Source organism: Rhinoraja longicauda, chromosome 9, assembly GCF_053455715.1.
Source record: "Rhinoraja longicauda isolate Sanriku21f chromosome 9, sRhiLon1.1, whole genome shotgun sequence".
NCBI lineage: Eukaryota > Metazoa > Chordata > Chondrichthyes > Rajiformes > Arhynchobatidae > Rhinoraja > Rhinoraja longicauda.
This window is the reverse complement of record NC_135961.1, coordinates 29,930,373-29,947,508: the sequence shown is the minus strand read 5'-3', so window position 1 is coordinate 29,947,508 and position 17,136 is coordinate 29,930,373. Positions and strand designations below refer to the sequence as shown.

At 42.5% G+C, this 17,136-nt stretch overlaps 1 protein-coding gene across 1 annotated transcript in view; it reads left to right on the top strand.

Moving 5' to 3' along the window:
• Positions 1-1,148, top strand: part of LOC144596949 (potassium channel subfamily K member 12-like) — a 48,271-nt gene extending 47,123 nt beyond the window's left edge. The window contains exon 3 of the mRNA XM_078405848.1: positions 1,026-1,148. The gene's annotated coding sequence lies outside the window, so the exon portion shown is untranslated. The remainder of the gene's footprint in view (positions 1-1,025) is intronic.
• The last annotated feature ends 15,988 nt before the right edge of the window (positions 1,149-17,136 follow it).

The window sequence follows — 17,136 nt, the reverse complement described above, 5'->3', positions numbered from 1 at the left end:
AGACAGACACGTTAAATGGTTTATCCCTACACAGATATTTAAAGAAGACGCTAAATTTAAAATGTGTATTCCTTGTTTCACCACTTTCGGTGAGTGGGATTTGTTCAGTTCTGCCTATTTAAAAAACGCACCAAAATGTCAGTTAAGAGTGTTAACGTTGAATAGAGGTGGATCAAGCTGAATTTCTCAGTTGGACAGAAAGAAGAATTGGTAGAAACATAGTATATTGATCCAACACAGCACAGAACACAGAGTTACTGAGGCCATGGACATAGAAATAGTGAAGGACGCACAGTGCTGGCATAATTCTGTGGATCAGGCAGCAGCCCTGGAGAACATAGATAAGTGACTTTTCAAGTCAGGTCCCTTCTTCAGACTAATTGAAAGGTTGGGAGCATTCTTTAGACTGATCAGTCTGAAGAAGCATCTGACCCGAAACGTCTCCATTTTTTTCCAGGGATGTTGCCTGGAGCACTTCCATTTCCGACTTACATGATGTCTGAGTTACACAAAAGTCCGTGGGACCTAACACTTATGTATGTTGGGGAGCATGTGTAATATTCAAATATAGAATTGAATGTCTTTCAAAGAGCTGAATGAAGACAAAGCACACCCCAGACAGTGAAATAATAAATTTGTTGTTACAAAAGCAAAATAATGCAGATGTCGAACATCTGAAAAATGAATTTGAGTTTGAGTTTCGTTTATTGGCACGTGTACCAAGCGAGGTACAGTGAAAAGTTTTTGTTGCGTGCTATCCAGTTAGTGGAAAGACGATACACGATTACAGTCGAGCCATCCACAGTGTACAAATACATGATAATGGGATGAATTGAAATGCTTGAATTCAGCAGATCATGCAGCAGCAGTATAGAGAGAAAGCCAACATGACTTCAGGTGACAATGAAAGATCATCAATCGGCGGGAACTGTTTTTCTTGCCATGGATTCTGTCTGACCGACAGAATTTTCAGCATTTCTGTTGTTAAAGCAATAGTTAATTTTAATTATTCTTTATAATTGAAGGCTAACATGCCCTGAGTAACAGGGCAATGAATACACCAGGAGAATGCACTTTGGAAGAGGATGACGTAAAATATAATTAGCACAAGGTGTAGAGCATAGAACGAGGAGCTTACGGATGGTGCAAGGCAGGTACGTAATGAAATATTCCTGTGGTAGACTCATTTGGTTAAAGTAATTCACAGTTGAATCAATGAAAGAGAAGTATGTGAGACGTCCTATGTGCTAATAATATCTCATCTACTATCTTCACAGAGCAGAGAAAACATTTTGATCATCTGATTACACTGTATGTGAACCATCATCACCTGAGTTAACAACTGGATTACGGGCACTTTGCCTCCACTACTTACCAATGAGGATACGACATTGCATGTTCTTCTTCATATAGCGGAGATGCAATGTTCTGTCCTCACATGTGAGGGCCTCATAAGGAAATGCTCCCCCGTGATCTGGAGACACAATTTAACATTCACCTGATGGGACTGGCATTTCTAGGCCAGTGCATTGTCTTGGACAATGGATTACAGTTGTCATTTAAGAAAGCATTAGGTCTCCAACAACTGGAAAACAGGATAAGTGGAGCTGTTGTATATGGATCAGAGTTAGTCTCAGGTGTAATTGGCAGGTACTCTTACTTTACTTTGCTTTCGACTTTAGAGATACAGGCGTGGAAATAGGCCCATCAGCCCAACAGGTCCGTGCTGGCCAGCGATCACGCCATACACTAGCTCTATCCTACACACTAGGGACAATTTATGGAAGCTAATTAACCTACAAACCTGTATGTCTTTAAAGTGTGGGAGGGGAAACCGAAGCACCCAGAGGAAACCACGCAGTCATAGAGAGAATGTACAAATTCCATACAGACAGCATCCGTAGTCAGAATCAAACCTGGGTCTCTGGCACTGTGGGGCAGCAACTCCACCACCGTGCCACTCCGGGTGCCACCCTATCCTCTTAATTATAGGCAACTAGTCGACAGCCAGAAGCAACTGCTTTACCTCAGCCAGCGAGCAACTTGGAATAAGTAGTAAAAATATGCAAATATTCTTGAATCGCAAGGGCCCATGCAAATCACCTCACAAAAATCATTTCGAGTCCTTCACTGTGTGCCTCCAAAACTTCATGCACTCAACCTAAATGTGAATTTAATTATGAATAAAACTTTGCACTAAGAATATATCTTGTGGTCTATGATTCTTTTGCTGTGCCAAAAGGAGAAAAAAGTATATTTCTTCACTTTGTGCAAAGTGTAAAACAGATGGCAGGAAATCATTTCCCTCCTGCTTTTTAATTTGATTGCCTTGGATTAATATAAACCGAGAAAGATGGATAACATATTTCCACAAGATGTACAAGGAGATCATTTTGGTTATCGAGACTGCGCCACCTCTCTGGGCACCCAGCCCCCCTTAACACCCACCATTTTCATCATCTCCCTTCATTCAATTATCACTGGGAGCAATTTTCAGTGACATTTATACCAACACGCATGTCTTTGGGATGTGGGAGGAAACCGTAGCATGGGGGATCCCATGCAGTCAGTGAGAACATGCAGACATCATACAGACAACACACGTGGTCAAGATTGAACCCAGTTTGCTGGAGCTGTAAGGCTGTGCCACTGTACCACACCAGCACCACAACAATTCTCCCTGCTATTTACACAATAATCCACATTGACATGTTCTCTGGGCAACGTCCATGCATGGAGCAGTACTGTCAATGGTTGTGCTCTACAGACCTGAAGAACCCATACACCTACTAACTAGCTCTTCCAGATTCTTGTCCATACTTCGCTAAAAGGCAAAACCTCGACATTGCCTTCAAATTCACTATAACCTGTTGGAAGAAGGGTCCTGACCTGAAACTTCATCTGTCCATGTTCTCCAGAGTTGCTGCCTGACCCGCTAAGTTACTCCAGCACTTTGTGTCCATTTTTGTAAACCATCATCTGCAGTTCCTTGTTTCAACTTTAACTAAATGTTTGGTATGGAGTTCTTCCACAATCCTGCCTTGTAGATCTTTGGGTCTAAACACTCAGACCCCACATAATAAGTATGAGGAAGGGTCCTGACCCAAAATGTCATACATTTCCTTCCACAGATGCTGCCTGACTCACCCAGCCCGTTCATCAGCACTTTGCTTGTTGGCCACGTTTCTTACATGTGCAATCATTTGTGTTTGCCACATAATACAGCCCTGATTTGTGGACAACGTGTAGCCTCTGTGATGGAAAAACCTTTCAACCAAGATGTGTCTGAATCAGTTCAGCCATTCAACACTTCTTTCAAGTCCGTGCCGATTGGCTTCATTCTTGCTAATGTTATTACTATAATGCTCGTAGACTGTAAATTTCATTTTTGTGTTTATAACAGCTTCAACATGAGACAATCTTGGCAAGCATCCTGTACCATTTTGTTTAGATTCCTTCATTGAATGTCAAAATCATATGACTCTATGTGACTCCAAAAATAATAATTAATGTTTCCTTCATCATTAAAGCCAGCAATAAGCTTCTCATGGCCACTCTCACTGCTGATACAACCTACTGCTGCTCTGAATCCATGGTTTGGAACCATTTCAAGCAAGTTCCAAGTGGTGATTAATGCTGTAATTCATCAAAAAGGACTTTTGCTGCAAAAGTGCTCCTCACAACAGATTGTACGCTTTCTGAGGCCTCTTCCCCCATACAGATTTGTCGTGCTTTTACAATAGTTAGAGAAGCAATGTTAATACTGTTGCAAGATCGTGCAGAAACCTGGTGTGATATTGAATATCCAACAAATCATCCGCCAACATTTCCGTCACCTACAACGGGACCCCACCACTGGCCATATCTTCCCATCCCCTCCCCTTTCTGCGTTCCGCAGAGACCGTTCCCTCCGTAACTCCCTGGTCTACTTGTCCCTTCCTACCCAAACCACCTCATCCCCGGGCACTTTCCCTTGCAACCGCAGGAGATGCAACACCTGTCCCTTTACCTCCCCCCTCAACTCCATCCAAGGACCCAAACATTCTTTCCAGGTGAGACAGAGGTTCACCTGCACCTCCTCCAACCTCATCTATTGCATCCGCTTCTCTAGATGTCAACTTCTTTACATCGGTGAAACCAGACGCAGGCTCGGCGATCGTTATGCCCAACACCTTCGCTCAGTCCGCCTTAACCAACCTCATCTCCCGGTGGCTGAGCACTTCAACTCCCCCTCCCATTCCCAGTCTGACCTTTCTGTCATGGGCCTCCTCCAGTGCCATAGTGAGGCCCACCGGAAATTGGAGGAACAGCACCTCATATTTCGCCTGGGCAGCTTGCAGCCCAGTGGTATGAACATTGACTTCTCCAACTTTAGATAGCTCCTCTGTCCCTCTCTTCCCCTCCCCTTCCCAGATCTCCCACTGTCTTCCTGTCTCCATCTATATCCTTCCTTTGTCCCGCCACCCTGACATCAGTCTGAACAAGGGTCTCGACCCAAAACGTCACCCATTCTTCTCTCCTGAGATGCTGCCTGACCTGCTGAGTTACTCCAGCATTTTGTGAGTAAATACCTTCGCGATACATTGAAAAGTTTTTGTTGCACGCATAACCAGTCAGCGGGAAAACAATACGATTAGAATCGAGCCATTCACAGAGTATAGATAAGGGAATGACAACTGAACGGTATACATGATAAGGGAATAATGTTTGGTGCAAGGTAAAGCCAGCAAAGTCCGATCAAGGGTAGTCCGAGGGTCACCAATGAGGTAGATAATAATTCAGGGCTGCTCTCTGTTTGTGGTAAGATGATTCAGTTGCCTGATAATAAATAGCAAAGGAATGGGTAACATTTCGGGTCAGGGCCCTTCTTCCGACCCCCGAGGTCAGGATCGAACCCGAGGTCTCTGGCGCTGTGAGGCAGCAGTTCTACCAGCGACGCCACTGTACTGTACCTGAGCTTGTCTCATTTGCCTGAGTGGCCCATATCCCTCTAAACCTTTCCTGTACAAATGCCTTTTGCAGTAAATATTACAATAGACAATAGACAATAGGTGCAGGAGTAGGCCATTCAGCCCTTCGAGCCAGCACCGCCATTCAATGCGATCATGGCTGATCACTCTCAATCAGTACCCCATTCCTGCCTTCTCCCCATACCCCCTCACTCCGCTATCCTTAAGAGCTATATCCAGCTCTCTCTTGAAAGCATCCAACGAACTGGCCTCCACTGCCTTCTGAGGCAGAGAATTCCACACCTTCACCACTCTCTGACTGAAAAAGTTCTTCCTCATCTCCATTCTAAATGGCCTACCCCTTATTCTTAAACTGTGGCCCCTTGTTCTGGACTCCCCCAACATTGGGAACATGTTTCCTGCCTCTAATGTGTCCAATCCCCTAATTATCTTATATGTTTCAATAAGATCCCCCCTCATCCTTCTAAATTCCAGTGTATACAAGCCCAATCGCTCCAGCCTTTCAACATACGACAGTCCCGCCATTCCGAGAATTAACCTAGTGAACCTACGCTGCACGCCCTCCATAGCAAGAATATCCTTCCTCAAATTTGGAGACCAAAACTGCACACAGTACTCCAGGTGCGGTCTCACCAGGGCCCGGTACAACTGTAGAAGGACCTCTTTGCTCCTATACTCAACTCCTCTTGTTACGAAGGCCAACATTCCATTGGCTTTCTTCACTGCCTGCTGTACCTGCATGCTTCCTTTCATTGACTGATGCACTAGGACACCCAGATCTCGTTGAACTCCCCCTCCTCCTAACTTGACACCATTCAGATAATAATCTACCTTTCTATTCTTACTTCCAAAGTGAATAACCTCACACTTATCTACATTAAACTGCATCTGCCATGTATCCGCCCACTCACACAACCTGTCCAAGTCACCCTGCAGCCTTATTGCATCTTCCTCACAATTCACACTACCCCCCAGTTTAGTATCATCTGCAAATTTGCTAATGGTACTTTTAATCCCTTCGTCTAAGTCATTAATGTATATTGTAAATAGCTGGGGTCCCAGCACCGAACCTTGCGGTACCCCACTGGTCACTGCCTGCCATTCCGAAAGGGACCCATTTATCCCCACTCTTTGCTTTCTGTTCTAAATGTTCTAAATGTTCATGTCATAGGAGCAGAATTAGGTCATTTGACCCATCGTCTACTCCGCCATGGCTGATCTATCTTCCCTCTCAACTCAACTCTCCTGCCTTCTCACCATAACCCCTGACACTGTTACTAATCAAGAATCTAACCATCTCCGCCTTAAAAATACCCCATGACTTGGTCTCCACAGATGTCTGTGCCAATGAATTCCACAGATTCACCACCCTCTGACTAAAGAAATTCCTCCTTGTCTTTTTTCTAAAGGTACACCCAATTATTCTGAAGCTGTGCCCTTTGGTCCTAGACTCTCCCACTAGTGGAAACATCCTCTCTATCCAGGCCATTCACTATTTGGTAAGTTTCAATGAGGTCCTACCTCATCCTTCTAAACTCCGGCGAGTACAGACCCTGTGGTGTCAAACACTGATCATATGCTCATATTACCATAATTGTAACTGCCTCTACTACTTTCTCTGGCAGCTTGTTCCGTCATCCCCAGTGTGAAAAACTTGCCACTTGGGTCCCTTCAAACCTTTCCTCTCTCACCTTAAACCTATGCCCCCAAGTTTTCTACACCCTACCCTGGTAAACAGACTGACTTTCTACACTACTGCCAATGATCACCTTCATGCATTCATATATGGCTGTACTGAATAATTTTATCCTTATCCTCTACCATCACATATCACTTGCCCTACAAGCATATAAAGTGAAGGGGTTTCATTGTCTGCCTGCCATTGCATGGGAAGATTTGCAATATAGCCAGTTTGATAAATCTTTAAATTACTAAAGGTATTATTCTCCCTTGTGAGTGAAGCAGGGATTTAATACCACCATTGCCTATTGAGGATATGTCATGTTTGAAAAGCCTTTGTGTCTGCTCTTTAGTAAGATTATATCTGTATGGGCTCAGAAATGTAGCTTTAGTTGAATAAGTTTCCAATAATTTTTTTAAGTTATGAGATTGAAAAATTCTGCATTAACTTATCCACAAGTTCTGATTATGTTTTGGGCCCAATTCCTTGGTGCCATGAGTTTCTGGGCCAGTTTTTATACTTCATTAAGCACATTGACGTGAGTTCAGGCCACGATTTATTTGGTGTGCCAGGAGTGTCTGAATGCAAAGGTCAAATTATTTGTCATGCCAGTGAAGCGAAAGTTGTAACCCAATATGAATCAGGGCACAAAAAAATTGAAACTTGAGATGTTTCAGTGAATGCGTGGGTGGAAATCCTGTAATTGTAGAGACTTTGAATGGGAACTTTAATCAGTACACTGTGACTCTCTCGGTACCTGCAACACTTTATAGATCCAGTTAAGCTGCACCCAAAGGAAATCATTCTCACAAATTGCCTTCATTAGAAGATATTTAGAAACATTACAGCAGAGAAAGAAGCCATCCAGTCTGCCAAATGCAAGCGACACTCTCTGGAGCAGCGATGTACAACCTTTTGGAGTGGGCTGGATTTCCGACTGTTTTGAGCTAGCGACTTACATAAAAACACATTTTAATTTAACCAGAGATTTCACAAATGTAAACTTCTTTGCTGCTCTCTTTAATCGGACTTTACCTTGTACTAAATGTCGTCCCTTTATCCATTACCTGTGTACAGTGAATGGTTTGATCGTAATCATGTAGCCTATTCTCTGACTGGACAACACGCAAACAAAAGCTATTCACTGTGCCTCGTTTCATGTGACAATAATAAACGTAACTAAACTCACTCTCCATTTGCCACCTTCTGACTGCCCCTGAAGATGTAAGAAAATAACTGCAGATGCTGGTACAAATCGAAGGTATTTATTCACAAAATGCTGGATTAACTCAGCAGATCAGGCAGCATCTCAGGAGAGAAGGAATGGGCAACGTTTTGGGTCGAGACCCCCACTCACTACATTTCTGCTTCCCCTCACCACCCTGCCAACAACCTCTAACTCTCTCATCTGCTTGGATTTCCTTTCACATCCCAAAGACATGCCTTTTCAGTAGGTTAGATAGACACAAAGTGCTGGAGGTCAGGCAGCATCTCTGGAGAAAAAGAATGGTTGATGTTTCGGGTCGGGTCCCTCCTTCAGACTTTCAGACTGCTGTAAACTCTGCCCAGAGTGCAGGTGAATGGATTTAGGGGGAGTTGAGAAGAATGGAGAATAAAATGGCTCGACCCAGGTAAGCATTCCTTGTCTTTTGAACCCCAGCCTTCACCAAGTAGCCAAAGGAAGTGGCATCCAAGCACTACTCAGGGTTAAAGAGTGCTTTGCATGATTATTTTTTATTTCTTTTTCCCTATTTTAATGGTTGACTTTTTGGAAGTACATACACCTCTATCAGAAATTATCTATCTCTTTCAGATGCTTTTGAGTTTACTGAATAATTTAAGCTTGTTCTGTTTCCAATCAAGTTCAAATGTTAATATTTTTCTCATCATGTACAAATGTTAAAATTATCAACTGGCGAGAAATGATTTGTCAGGCATACAAATCCCAAATCACAATTATTAAAGTTTCTCAATGTTTCTACAGCTCTTTCAGTCACCAAGTCACATTGGTAAAAAAAATAATCTTACTGAGCTGGTATTCAGATGTCACTTAAGGTTTGTTCTCTAATATAAATGCAAAAAAGACAGCAGCTAATAATCTGAAGCAAATCAAGAAAGGGATGGAGATATAGAATAGACAGTTGCTGTGGTGGGAAAAACAGACTTAGCCTATCAGGTTCATGACGTCATCACAATTCATTAATAGTTTGATCAATAATCTCTTGCCAACCCCTCTGCCTGAAACGTTAACTTTGATTCATTCTCCACAGATGCTATTTGACCTTCTATACCCAGCTTTATTTGAGGGATTTTTCCAGTTAGAGTTAAATTTTACAGAATAAATGGTAATTTGTTTCATCTTATTCACCCATTACTTATTGTGCATAATGCACCACAAATTAAAGCACATATACATTTGGCCAAAGACTGAAGCATTTGATGATAATCCTTGGTAATAAACTAGGACATTTGTTTCACAACTCCAGTGCTGCCCAGTCCTGCAATCATTGACCAACATTCCTCATTGTAATCAACACACTGAAGAGTGACACTTCAGTGGTTTATAACTAACATTGTTTAGTTAGTTTGGTTCAATTTAGAGATGAAGCTTGATAAAGCATGGTTGACGTAGACTTCGGCACATGGAGTCCACGCCAACCATTCGTCACCCGTTCACATTAGTTCTATGTTATCCCCCTTTTTCTTCCACTCCCTTCCACACAAGAGACAATTTGCAGAGGCCAATTAAAATGCAAACCTGCAGTCTTTGAGATGTGGGAGGAATCAGGAGCGTCCAGAGGAAACCCACACGGCCACAGGGAGAATGTGCAAACTCCACACAGACAGCACCCAAGGTCAGGATTGAACCTGATAGAGAATGATAGAGATGCTATGAGGCAGCAGCTCTACCAGCTGCACCACTGTGAACATTGTATGAAATAGTTTTTGACCTTGAAGTCACTGAGTGTCTTACAAGGTGAATTCTCAAAGTGTTTGATGCGGGTATTGCTCTATTGTCATCTTTTGTGAAATAAATCCTTTATTTAGCAACTGACCAAAGCTGGAAATAGTGATTTACACCTTTTCCTCAGGGCCCTTTTGTTCCACGATCGATCAGAGTCTGGCAGGAGACTGGCATTTCAGAGATGTTCAATCTATTTTAAAAAAAAATTAAAGCCAGATGTTGAACATCAGGGAAAAAAAAGACCTTGATGAATAATACAAAGTTGTCATTTAGAGTATTTAAGTCTCTTGCTTGCATTCTTGAACTTTAGTAACACTCAGACTGAGAATTGATCCTTAGTAAATTTTGAATGTATTTTGTTAAAGATAAATTAATTTAATAGAGTTTTTGAGTAAATTACAGAGAGGGAAATATAATCAATGTGGTGTACACAGACTTCCAAAAGCCATTTGACAAGGTACTTCATAAGATTAAAACCTATGAAATGATAGGGTCCCTAGCAATAGTAGGTAAAACGTTAGCAGTGGGCAGGAAACAACGTAGGTCAAAGTTGTTTTCCTTATTCTGCCTTTTGTCTTTGCCAGTCCATTTCTGTTAGGTTCCAATATTGGCATGAATTTCAAGATCTCTTGATACGTTTCCCTTCATGGGTTGTGCTCTTTAATGTTGTTTTTAGTGAGCTAGAGAAGCTTCCAACCTCCACCCGGGCCCACATTTACTGAAGATACAAGGGGGAAGTGTCCTCCAAAGAGGTTGTGTCTGTTCAGTGCCTTTGCCACAAAACAACACTTACATGTGTTTAATCAGGATAAATCGTTATAATGTGTTTTGTGATCCACAGCACTAAATAGCAGGTGATCATTTTCATACATTTATGTTTATCACGGGTTGTCAGCAAATTCTGACGACTATGGTTCAGAATACCCAATGTGTGATGTTATCAATAATAAAGGATTAAGAAAGATAATATCAATGAACCTTAATACAATGATAATTAACAACTATACTGGAGAATAATAATATAATGATACTGGACGAAGTGGACCCGTTAGGCCCAAAATTCTCCTGCATTGGTGCAGCACCCTCTCCTCCCCCCTCCCCATCCCCCCTCCTCCCATCCACCCCTCCTGCTCCCCCTCCCCCCCTTCCCCTCCCCCCTTTCCCTCCCATTCCACCCCCCTCAACCACCCTTATCCTCCCTCCTTGTCCTCCCTCCACCCCCTCCACCCTCCCTCCCTCCTCCCTCCCTAGGAGATAGATTTAAACTTTAAAATGTGAATAACTTGAAAAATATAACACCGTATTACAATGAACCTTCTTCCATTAGCACCAAAGGGACGACGGTGAGTAAGGTGGGCCTAAGATTGTCGCGATACCGTGTACCGTTTTGGCTGTAGTTCAGGAGCAAACAAACAAACAAACGAGAGTTTTAGTATATAGATAATGAACATCCACACCAACTGAAATTGTACAGGGATTCTGGGTGGAAAGAGAGCATGTTCACCCAATTCTGCACATTTGTTGGAAGGACCCTTTTCTCCCAGGAGTGTAGAACCAACCACTGTAAATACAAAGCAAGGGAGAAATTAATGTTTGTCTTTTGCAGTAACTATACAATTAAATGATTTAAAAAATGAAGCTATTTTTTCTCATTGTTAAAACAACTCCTTTACACTTAGATCCAGATTGTCAACCGTCCTCCCGTGGTGCAATTATTCTGATGTTATTTATGTTTCCCCCAATCTATTTTGTGTATCCAAATGTCCCATCACTAACTATTGGGCCAAATGGCCTAATTCTCCTCCTATAACTTATGAACTATTGATCTCCGATAACAAATTGCATGGATGGGGATATCTGACACTGCAAGTTCTGCAGTTTTGCTGTTTCTATGCTTAACTTTTAATAATCTCACTGTCCCTGATTTTCAGCTTTATTTCATAATCTCGTTCAATGTATGTTCCAATTAAATTCCATCTTGTGTAGACCGTATTTGAACAAAAGCGATAGCGCACAATTCTTGGTCTGAAAGAGGATATATGCTGACCGACATGCAACAATCCTATTCACAATCTCTGCTCCAAATATATAAATGGAACCCGAAATTAAACCATTGCACGGATTTAGTACACATCAGTCTGATCAATTTTAATTAAGCATGCATCTGTGTTGGAATGCAATTGGCACATCACTGAGGCACAAATTCAAGTCGACGCTCATGTAAATGTGAAGGAGAGGAGAAAATATCTCCTGGATATTTTTTTATAGAGATAAAAGAACTATGTGATCCTTGCTACTTTTGAAGTTTGCAGCCTTATTTATTTTAGGGAGACTTTGCCATCTGTACAATGATGCATGTTTGGCATTATAACTGAAGATATAAACTGTGTCAATGCCTTTACTCCTTTCTAATTAGAATCTGTTCAGTGAGCAGGATGAGATTGCTGTGTTTCTCATTTTGCATCAGACAATCCGGTGTGTTTGTAATTCACAAAAAAAATCAAACCAGGAAATGTATATTTTTTTATACATGCTTTTCTTCTTCCCCTCTACCTGATGAGATGAAGAGTAAGAATATTAACTGTTGCCAAAGAAGGCAAGCTCTGTACTCTGGTTCAGCTTTTGTGTTGACAAAAGATTTCAAGCCTTATCGGAAGCAAACTGCCCCAGCTAATGCCCGCATTTCTATTTTTTTTGCATTTGCAAAATGTATTTCCATTGATTGCAATGGATTGGAACAAGCGATGTGCGCGTTTTTCTCCAAGAAATGAAACTACAGGAGGCTGCATCAGTTGTACTATTTACGAGTGACTTGGGGTGGACTGGGAGAGTGGTATGTTCTATTTTCTAAGGGGTAATGTGCTTGCATCTTGCTGCACCACTGAATGCAAAATGAATTATTGTTACAAGTTGCACATTTATACCAATGATTGTACTTTTATAATTCAATAAAGTTCAAATTGGAGTTTTGATGGTGAATGCTAAAGGATTTCTCAAACAGATCTCTCAGTTTTTCAGAGGTATTTACCTATGAGCGGTTCACGCCACAAGTTTGAATGGACATCAAAACAGTCTGAAATGGGAAACAATTAAATTTGAAATTTTCAAAAGCTAATCTATGTGCCGACTGCTGGGGGTGGCTCAGATGCAAGCTACTTAAGAGGAAGGAAGTTCCGAACAGATGACCTGGTATCTGCCGGCTCGCCCTGCTGCTGCTGGCTGGGTGTTTTGGAACTGTGGACTTCCACTGATGGGGCAAGAACCAGAGGAAGGGGTATACAAGTGGGTAGGGTGTGACACAGTGAAGCCCTACTGCTGCTTTCAGGGGGTTACCATGTGCTCCCAATGAATGCCTCGTGGTTCTCAAAACATGTCTCAAAAGCGCCTCCATTTCGAGCGGACATGGGCCAGATATTCTCAGGTGTCTATTACCCAGAGTAGGGGAATCGAGAATCAGAGGACATAGGTTTAAGGTGAGAGGGGAAAGGTTCAATAGGAACCTGAGGGGCAGTTTTTTCACACAAGAGGGTGGCAGGTGTATGGAATGAGCTGCCAAAGGAGGTGGTTGAAGGGATTAAAAGTACCATTAGCAAATTTGCAGATGATACAAAGCTGGGTGGCAGTGTGAACTGTAAGGAAGATGCTATGAGGTTGCAGGGTGACTTGGACAGGTTGTGTGTGTGGGCGGATGCATGGCAGATGCAGTTTAATGTGGATAAGTGTGAGGTTATCCATTTTGGTGGTAAGAATAGGAAGGCAGATTATTATCTGAATGGTGTCAAGTTAGGAAACGGGGACGTACAACGAGATCTGGGTGTCCTAGTGCATCAGTCACTGAAAGGAAGCATGCAGGTACAGCAGGCAGTGCAGTAAGCCAATGGAATGTTGGCCTTCATAACAAGAGGAGTTGAGTATAGGAACAAAGAGGTCCTTCTGCAGTTGTATAGGGCCCTAGTGTGACCGCACCTGGAGTACTGTGTGCAGTTTTGGTCTCCAAATTTGAGGAAGGATATTCTTGTTATTGAGGGCGTGCAGCGTAGGTTTACTAGGTTAATTCCCGGAATGGCAGGCCTGTCATATATTGAAAGACTGGAGCGACTAGGCTTGTATACACTGGAATTTAGAAGGATGAGAGGGGATCTTATCGAAACATGATTATTAAGGGGTTGGACACGTTAGAGGCAGGAAACATGTTCCCAATGTTGGGGGAGTCCAGAACCAGGGGCCACAGTTTAAGAATAAGGGGTAGGCCATTTAGAACAGGGATGAGGAAAAACCTTTTTCAGTCAGAGAGTTGTGAATCTGTGGAATTCTCTGCCTCAGAAGGCAGTGGAGGCCAATTCTCTGAATGCATTCAAGAGAGAGCTAGATAGAGCTCTTAAGGATAGCGGAGTCAGGGGGTATGGGGAGAAGGCAGGAACGGGGTACTGATTGAGAATGATCAGCCATGATCACATTGAATGGCGGTGCTGGCTCGAAGGGCCGAATGGCCTACTCCTGCACCTATTGTCTATTGTCTATTGTTGAGGCAGAAACTGTAATGTGTAAAAGACATTTGGACAGGTACACGGATAGGAAAGGTTTAGAGGGATTTGTTCCAAACCCAAACAGGTGGGACTGGTGTAGATTGGGCACCTCGGTCAGCATGGGAAAACTAGGCTGAAGGGCCTGCATCTGTGCTGTATGACTATATGAACCAGTGGGGTTGTTTCATTTCTTCAAGGAAGCTTGAGAACAAAGAAAACTAAAATCAGGTGTGGGTCTTTTGAGCTTGTTTGCCATTCAATTCGAGCATGGCAAATCATTCAAATTCAGTATCGTGTTCCAGCTTTCTTTTTCATATCATATCATATATATACAGCCGGAAACAGCCCTTTTCGGCCCTCCAAGTCCGTGCCGCCCAGCGATCCCCGTACATTAACACTATCCTACACCCACTAGGGACAACTTTTACATTTACCCAGCCAATTAACCTACATACCTGTACGTCTTTGGAGTGTGGGAGGAAACCGAAGATCTCGGAGAAAACCCACGCAGGTCACGGGGAGAACGTACAAACTCCTTACAGTGCAGCACCCGTAGTCAGGATCGAACCTGAGTCTCCGGCGCTGCATTCGCTGTAAAGCAGCAACTCTACCGCTGCGCTACCGTGCCGCCCTATCCTTTAATAATTTAAATCGTAAGATTTACATCTAATTATATCCAACACCTTCTTAAAGATATTAATTGATTTGACTTTAACTGCGCTCTGTGGTAGAAAATTCCACAGGTTCTTCACTCTGGGTAAAAAAAAATCCTTCACCTCAAACCTGAACATTCGATTGTGATTCTTGGTCTTGGGCTCCCCACCATCAGAAACTCCCCACCATTGGTCTTGGGCTCCCCACCATCAGAAACTCCCCACCATTGGTCTTGGGCTCCCCACCATCAGAAACTCCCCACCATTGGTCTTGCGCTCCCCACCATTGGAAACTCCCCACCATTGGTCTTGGGCTCCCCACCATCAGAAACTCCCCACCATTGGTCTTGCGCTCCCCACCATCGGAAACTCCTTCCTGCATCTAGTCCGTTTAATCCTAAAAGAATTTTATAGGTTTCCATGAGATCCATTCTTATTCTTCTAAATCCTAGTGAATCTACTGTAAGCCTTATCATTCCAATTTTTCTCTTCATATTATTGAATCTTTGTCACTGTCTGCCTGATAATCTTCTCCCGCGACTGTGCTTCTGTTGTTCACATTGTTCTGTTGTCAGGGCTGCTGAGATCAATTGTACTGTCCCACCAACTCGGCCAAGACCAGCTAACTCAACATGGTCTACGATCAAATCCATGGCCCTTGTGACTTTGATTGGTTACACCCATGCACCATACTCTCTGCTCAACACTGGGAGAGATTTCTAATCTTTCAATTCGTGAAAAAATCTTCGATTCCAGTCTTCAGTAACTTGGAGCTTGTTTCTCTCAATATTCATGAGCCAGTGTGATTCCCTTACGTTGCAGCATCACGCTAGTCCATTGGTGATTTTCTCCTCTATTGTTTAGGATGTGCTTTCACAGTATAATTAAATAAATGCAACCTTTTTGTCACTTCATCTTCAAAAGTAGAGCTGATGACAATGGCTAATGAAAAATGTAGCACGTATTGATAAAAAATTGAAGCATTTTTTAAAATCTTGGATTGCTTGGTTCAGGTATGAGTCTGTGTGAGTGAAGTAATGGGGAAAAACATTTGAGAGCATCAGAGGTTGAGGGGAGACTTGATTGAAGTGTATAAGATTACGAGAGGCATCAATAGAACAAACAGTCAGAACCTTTCTCCAAGGGCGGAAATGTCAAAAACTAGAATGCATAGCTTTAAGGTGATGGGGGCAAAGTGTAAAGAAGATGTGTGAGGCAAGTGTTTTGCAGAGAGATTGGTGGATGCCTTTAACACACTGCCAAGGGTGGTGATGAAAGCAAATACAATAGTAGGGTTTAAGAGGCTTTTGGATAGACACGTGGATATGAAGAGAATGGAAGGATATGGATCATGTGCAGGCAGAGGAGATTACTTTAACTTGGCATCATGTTCGGTATGGGTATTGTGGGTTGAAGGGCCTGTTCCTGTGCTATACAGCTCATTCTATGAGAGCATTGAGAGATGAGCTCAGATTCATATTCTGTTGCAGAAGGTTGATGATGATAACTACTAAGACTATGCAATTTACAGCATTTTGTCGGTAAATAAACTCACAATATGATGTCTAAACTGATGACAGATGTTAATAATAAACAATGTCTTCCTACTGTAGATTATAAGAAAAGCCCAGTTCATGTCAGTGATATCTCATTGCTATCATGAACAGATCTATCTCTAACAAGCACAGCAAAAATTCCAATAACGAGAATCAACTTAAAATAAAAGCAAAATTGTGTTATTGGAATAGCAGAAAGACACACTGCAATAGCATGAAGTCAATCCATCCTAATTGAATCATGCCCTTTAATAGTGTGGTTCTCTCACTGTTTTCTACATTGTTCTGTGAGCAATGAATCACACTGGTATATAATAGCTCAGGAAGATAGAGCCAGTAGAAAACAGGCCCTTCCACCCAACTTTCCCATGCCGACCAACTTGCCTCACGTCCCACCTGCCTTTGTGTGACCCATATCACTAAACCTATCCTATCCACCTTGTCTAAATGTTTCTTAAAGGTTGTGATAGTACCTGCCTCAACTACCTCCTCCGGCAGCTCATTCCATACACCCATATGTGTAAAAAGGGTTGTCCCTCAGGTTCCTGTTAAATCTCTCCCCCCCTCACCTTAAACATATGCCCTCTGGTTCTCAATTCCCCTATTCCGTGTAAAATACTGTGCTTTTAACCTATCTATTTCTTTCATGATCTTATACACCTCTATAAGATCACCCCACATCCTCCTGCACTCTAAGGAATGCCTGTGCAGAACATGATGCCAGGACCAACTCATCTGCCTGCACATAATCCATATCCCTCCATTTCGTGCATACCAAAGCACTG